This window comes from Amblyomma maculatum, chromosome 3 (assembly GCF_055883805.1).
Source record: "Amblyomma maculatum isolate TAMU_Amacu chromosome 3, ASM5588380v1, whole genome shotgun sequence".
Taxonomy (NCBI): Eukaryota; Metazoa; Arthropoda; class Arachnida; order Ixodida; family Ixodidae; genus Amblyomma; species Amblyomma maculatum.
In genome coordinates, this window is record NC_139346.1 from 32,606,103 (window position 1) to 32,613,035 (window position 6,933).

The following is a 6,933-nucleotide window of genomic DNA, read 5'->3' on the forward strand; positions in this document are numbered from 1 at the left end:
GCTCAAAATTTTTAAGAGCCCTCGATCTGCCCGTGAACACCTCCAACCAGCGTCTACTGGGCCTGGGCATGGTGAATACGTTCCGGGAGATTCGAGAGGCTCACTTAACCAACCAATACACACGTCTTTCTAAAACACTGTCGGGTCGCCGCCTCCTTGCCCGGCTACACATCCAGCATACCACCCTTATGGAAGACCGTGTACGCCTCCCTTTCGAGTGGAGATGCGCCCTCCACGTACGCCCTCTTCTTAAAAACATGACACGTGAAGACCACAATGGCCGGCGCCTGGCGCGGGCGGAAGCCCTGGGCCGCCATTATGGGTCGAAACCCGGCATTTACTACGTGGACGCCTCCGGCCCCCACCATGGGGGATGGTACACGGCCGCAGTGGTCCACCAGTCCAAAACTGTTAACGGGCTTACATTTCGCGCCCGTGACATAACCCACGCGGAAGAGGTCGCCATTGCGCTGGCAGCTACTCACACTGATTCTAAAACAATTATCTCCGACTCGCGAGGGGCCTGTCGGAACGTCGAGCAAGGCTGGGCACCATACTTAGCCTACAGACTACTTCAAAATTGCACCTATACCGGGGACCCCGCTTACCGGAATATAGTATGGGCTCCTGCTCATATGGGTCTCGAAGGGAATGAGGCAGCCGACGCCGCCGCCCGCGCGCTCTCTTTCCGGGCTTCCCATCTCGACCCCCTAGATCAGGATCTCGAATTCGAACCCGCGTATTCTTTTAAAGACATTGTTCTTTACTATCAATCTTGTCATAGCCTTTACCCTCGCCCGAGTAAAGGTCTATATAAGACGGAGGAGCGGCTTCTACTCCGTCTGTATACCAACACTCTGCTGTGCCCGGCAGCACTAAAACATTTCAATCCCTCCTTCACGGGCAGTTGTCCGCACTGTGTGGAGAAGTCTTCGGACATCTACCACATGGTGTGGGCTTGCCCATCTAACCCAGCTATTCCTCCTCACCCCAACCTCACTCGGGAGGACTGGGAGGCGACCCTGCTCGGCTGCTATGACCTGCAGGCCCAAAAGGCCTTGGTCGAGCGCGCCCGGGCAGCGGCCGACGCCACTGGGGTCCCGTACTATGGACCCGACCCAGTATCTGTAAGGGCTGATAGTCAAAGATCCGGCCCTTTCATACATCCACCCCTTTTAAATGAATAAACTTTTGTCACTACCACCATCCCAGAAAGCCGTCGACTGCACCAACAGCTACTTGAAAGACTGCGGACTCACTTGCGCACCACAGAAATCTGCATGCCTCATTCTGAAAGCCCAAACACGATTGTAAGGGACCGACGGGCACAATAGATTAGCGCGTGCCCCTATGGAACGCTGTGGCGAACGCCTAACCATGGCACTAGTGCCGACAGGTGGGTCGTGACTGGACCGCTCTGTTCTGTTCTTTCCTTTTCTTTTTTTTTGTACAGGCTGTCTCGACCTCGTGGGGGCAGGTGAGACACTTTCAATGCAAGCGCCCAATGGAAGGACGTGACCCTAGGAGTTTTGCCTTTCCTTTTTTTATGGGAGAGAGGGTTTTGTCCTCATAAAGTTGAAGGGGGCGCTGGACGTCGGAACGAACCAATCAGGTTGATGTTGGTTGTGATTGGTCGTTGCGGAAATTAGGGCTGCACCTAAGGGGGTTGAAACCGAACCCGAGGGCACGGTCCAGCGTTCCGGACTAGGTTTTGATGCTCGGCATCGTCGGCTATGCCGAGGTGGGAATATTTCCCTTTTAGCCGGTTCCAACCTGTATTTCTGCTGTAAACGTTGTAAATATTTGCTGCGTGTATAAAATTCAGTTTTCTTCTCGTCAACTCCTGCCCTCAAGTTTTCGCTTACACCGTCTCCGACGGGGCGTCTCTGGCGCAAGGAACTTCCGCTGCAACACGATATACCGTCTCTGACGGCGCACCACTGGTGCACAGAGAAGAACCACCATCGGAACTTTACTACGAAGAAGAGCGAGGAAGGAAGGATGGGGAACTCTCAAGAAACTTGGATAGAGAAGGCGTGGCTAGGCTGCCTAGCTGGCTGCACTGCTACGTGCTCGCGTAACGCTCGCTGCAGCTGGCGCATCTCACGCTCGTGCCAGTGTTTGCCTGACTGAACAAACCTGTCATTTTGAGATCAGGATGATGCCCGCAAGGAGCTCTGAATGCTACTCAAACTGTGAAGGTACATTTGTACAACTTGGTTAAAGCAATCCCTGTTAGAGAACCCTAGGTGATCAAGATTTACAAAGCCCTCCACTGCAGTGTCCCTCATACTCCAGCCGCCTTGCGATATCAGTATAAACCAAACCATTAAATGTTTACTACCACTAACACTCTTCAACTATTGTCAGCTGTCAGCGTAGTCCCCCCCCCGCCTTTTCTTCCCCGCACACACACACACAAACAAGGAAACGTGAGGAATCTGAATACATGTAATACCAGGAGCAAAAATAACTAACCCCCTCCAAGTTCTGAACTGTGCCGCACCGCGCACGAGTGCCACCAGAAAATGCACTCCTGATATCGGGACCTGCACACTCTGCCTGGCCTGACACTAGCAATGCACTGCAAGGTGGCACCCACATTCAATGTGGCACAGTTCAGTACTTGGAGGTGAGGTCTGCTACTTTTGCTCCCAACAGTACATATACATTAGCCAAAAAATGGCACCAAGTATTCATCTTAAGCTGGTGGATCCAAGCTAAAATATTGTGAAACTTGGCTGTCATAAAGGCAGGTGTGGGCATTTGACAGCAGCGTGGCCACTATGTACATGCGGCCGATGTTCTGGCGTCCTATCTTCTAGTTCTTAGGGAAATCCACAAATGCAAACTCGGTGGCCACCTTGCCGAAACCCCACTCCACAGCTTGCCGAACAGTGCTCATCTTCTTGTTGAACCAAGCTTCATGAGGCTGAAGCCTGCATCCCCCAAATGGCTTGAGGAGCAAGGGTCGAAGAGGGTATGCTGGATCCCCATAGATCACGAAGTTATGGCCTTGGGTGACCTCAAGGTTGTTGTACAGGTTTGTGAGGATGCCTGAAATGCAAAGCAATTTCAGTATAAAAAATGTACCAGAAGCAGGGCTTGCTTTTGGAGTTGTAATTTCAAGCCGCTGTCAAAAAAATAATATAACTTCAAGTATTAGAAGTAAACTTATTTTATACGCCCCGCACACCGCCTGTAGGGGCACCACTGAAAGCCACCTGCTGCAGCAGTGAAGCTAGGTTGGCGGCCCCACTGCTGCAGCAAGCGTAGCAGAAGTTCACACGTTATCGGCCGTTTGTGTGAGTGCATGGCAATTATTTCCACGGCATTAGAGTCCAAAAATGAATTTAATTGCTTCAAAGTGGACTTCTGTCCAAAGTCGCAGTCGGACCTTCACCCTAAGTGGGACAACCCGACCAGCGTTCACACCAAATGATTGCCGCAAGCAAGAGTTACCAAGACCAGCGATGCCATAAAGCCTATCATGAGTACCATCCCTTTTTTTGTGTTTTAAAATTGATGCCCACGCTTGCACTGTGTTCGGAGAAAAACTGATAAGTTCAATTAGTTTTCCTTGAAGTGCAACATGGTGCTGCTTCGCGCGCCCGATCAAGTGGTTGTTGAGAGGTGAGCGGACCAGGCGCTTTGGCGGCACGCTTGTGTACAGGAAAACATGCTGGACTAATCGCAAATAATTTGCACCACCTTTATTGAATTCGACACTATTGTAACACATCGTTGAAATAGCGAGAGTGCATGGTTTGTAGCTCGAACCACGACTATCTTAAGTAGCGCTAGTTTTTGGTGAGACTGCCTCCCCCGCATGCTGTCCCTTCTCGAGCTCCGTTAAGATACTGTAGTGGAGAGCTCCACATTACTGGACCACCACCACAGCAGATAAAAATTGCACACAATGATTGTGGAATTGTCTATTACTGCTTTTGAATATAAGCTTAAGAAGCGAGTGTGGCAACCCCGGCTGCTCAGAAGTAATTTCTTACATTTTCATGTCCTATCGCCCAAAGTTAGCTATTTACCCCAATTTTTCGCGATGCTTACGCACGTAGCTTGTACATATGGCAAGTCACGCTTGGTATTAAACAAGAATAAAGCTCTAAGGCATTCGGTGAATGACATCTGCAATTTTCATGCTAAAGTTTGCGTTTCAAATGATTTTTCTTTCTTTTTATGGCTGGCATCAAAGCATTTTTCCCTCATCTGTAACAGGTGAAAAGCTTCATTTGAAAATTTTGTGCCATGCAATTACCTGCCTTGCATTACCCTGGTTGAAATTAAATGCTGGGAAACCACGAAAAATAAATTTAGATTTGTTACTTCTTAAGTGCTCCTCCTATTTGTAAGCTGTTGAAATACTGTGGGTAGGTATACTAGGTTCTTAGGGTCATTTTACTTATCGTCATTAGCTTCTCGCTGGCTGTTACCCCGCCGGGGTGGCGCAAAGAACGTCGAAATTTATAGAGTCCTCCACTACGGCGTCTCTCACAGCCTGAGTTGCTTTGGGTAAACCTCACAAACCAAACCAAACTTCTGGCTGCAGACTGATGTCTGTTGGCTCCCACGAATTCTCAATTGCATTTGAAAGCAATAGAAACATGCATCCAGCAAGCTTACGAAATGAGTCATAAAAATAAAATATCACAACTGCCAAATAACTTTTCAGCCAAAAGCTTCTTATTTAGATACATAAGGGAATGTTAATTAAGCTGAACCTAAGTAAAAGTCCTAGTCGGGAAACAGATTTAGCAACCCAACCATTGTAAATGTGTAACACGTGTGGCATGCCTGTTAGAAAAAGCCTTACTTGCACAAATACAATAGCTGCAGCATGCCCATTCAACAAGTGCACAAACTGAAAGATATTCTAGAGCCAGCTGCACAAAATCTGCACACACTAGCAATGCTTCACGGCTCGCGCATTGTCTGTGTAAACACAGATGTGCACAGAGTGTTTCTAAACCACCGAATGTCATGCGTGAAACGTGATGGGATCCATGTTGTAACTGCTGGCTGTAGATTATGCCATTTTTGGAAGGCTCTCAGGGGCTATTATAATTACTAAATTCACAAGAAAGCAAATATGCGTCAACAGAAATGACACGATGTGTTAAGAATGAATCCACACAAATATATATTTCCATTTACAAATGGGGCATAATGCGAGAGGACATTCAGGAAATGTCACAATCATGATCAGACAATCACAATGCTGTTAAACGTGCACGAATGTGCCGACTTCATGCCAATTAGACAGAAATCTCTGCGCAAATACAAAAATCTGCAGCGAATGACACTCTGCAGCTAGGTGAGAAATTACGGGCGCGGTGCCAAATCTCGAACAAGCAGCGTGCGCACAGTAGCAATGCTTCCCAGCTCGGAAGCAGTTAAACACACAGGCACGTGCATAAAGAGCTCAGAAACGATCCAAAGCCACGCGTGAGACATGATCCGATCCATGCTGCATTCAGTTTGAAAAAAAAAATTGCTGTGCACATGATGTGGTCTCTGAGTGGCAAGAAGCATGCAACTGCCTCTCACATAGAACTAAAGAAAAAAGCAGTTAAAACTAACTGATACTGTTTGAGGGGGTATGCATAATGGGACAGTAAACATTTCATAGCAGCATCATAAAAGGGACTTAAATAATTACAAAATCATCGAGACGTGAGCAGAACCTTTTTCTCCGCCCAGAAACAATCCACTGTTATCATTGCTCCTGTTCATAAGGCCAGCCAGGAAACTTGAAGAAATGTGTTCCCAGGGAGCTTTTATAGCTGTTAGAGCACTCCACTTCACAACAGTTGTTTCTAGACATGACCCAAGTTCCATTTGAACCATATGAACTGAACGATCACAATTTTTGTGCGTTAAAGCCTTCGACTGCGTAGAAACCCAAGGAGAAAGGCAGCCAGGGAGCCCTGCCTGAGTTTTCTAATGCCGCCGCCAGGCGGCACAACCTCAAAGGATACCCGGAGCATTTTGTCTGCCACCTATCTCATGAAACACGCATTACTTTTATAGTGACAATCGCAATTCCTCCTAATTTATAGCTCTAAGTACTACCATTTCTGGAATCGATTAATGGCGTTTGTGTGTTGTGTGTTGTGTTGGGTTTTATGGCGCATAAGCAACTAAGGCTATCATGCGTCAAGAGCGAGGTTAATGTATGTTCTGGTTGCAAAAGAGGAAATGGATGTGTTTAATCTATAGTTTATTTAAAAAGCTTCCTTCTTCTAGGAAACTGAGAACATATGCTAGGTTTACAAGTGCTCTTTCTCCTAAAAGCAAGGTGGGATGGAATGGGATGGTATGATTGTAAAATATAGTAAAATGTTTTCTCCGTAGTGCCTCAAGTTTTGAGCATGTAATTAGAATGTGGTTTACAGTGAGTATCTCGCCGCATTCTTCACAGGTCGGTTTGTTATGTTTCATTAGCAGAAAGTTATGTGTTAGATGTGTATGTCCAATACAAAGACGGCATACTATCACTTCCATAAAACGTTGTTGATGTGTGCTCGATTGCCATTCTCCTAGTACAGGCTTTATGAGACGCAACTTATTATTTTCTTGGTTGTTCCATCTGGACTGCCATTTATTCATCTGTTTATGTTTTATTAATTTCAAGCAATCACTATGTGGTATGTTTACTTTCTGAATCAATTTGTTGTGGGCAAGTGCAGCACATTTGTCTGCTCTTTCATTGCCGTCAATGCCTACGTGACTAGGGACCCAACAGAACACTATGTTATGTCCTTGTGTCGTGATCATTTTTACATTATGTATTATGTCACCGATTAGAGGCATGGCAGCATTTCTGTGATTTAAAGCCATCAGTACACTCAACGAATCGGTGTAGATGACACTGTTCCCAATGCCTTCATTCACTATTTTTTCTACAGCTGTCAGGAT